The following is a 386-nucleotide window of genomic DNA, read 5'->3' as shown; positions in this document are numbered from 1 at the left end:
TTTGTTTTCCTTTGATATCGGCAAACCCCATTTCCCCACCCACAGCAGCCAAGTGGCCATTTTAATTTCCACTTTGTTCCCTTGGTGGAAGGAACTTCCTACTTCTTTCTTGAAGGTGGCTCATATGTCTCAGATCAAACATCAAAGAATGGAAATTTGGAATAATGGATGTGATTTTTCATCAATCTCTCAAGAAAGTCATCTTTGAAGCTGTTAATGTATTTCCGGAAATTAGAAAAGCAAGAATTCAAGCAGATGATAGCATAACAATTAAAGGAAAGCCACGAAGGGGATATGATTGGATCAGAAGGAACCACGACGCCACCATATTATATTAAATGCACTGGTCCTTCCAACATTTGAGCTCGCTTCGGCTGAAGAAGCCC

The sequence above is a fragment of the Nicotiana tomentosiformis genome, chromosome 11 (genome assembly GCF_000390325.3).
Source record: "Nicotiana tomentosiformis chromosome 11, ASM39032v3, whole genome shotgun sequence".
Taxonomy (NCBI): Eukaryota; Viridiplantae; Streptophyta; class Magnoliopsida; order Solanales; family Solanaceae; genus Nicotiana; species Nicotiana tomentosiformis.
The sequence above is the reverse complement of the archived record's forward strand: the minus strand, read 5'-3'. Positions refer to the sequence as shown.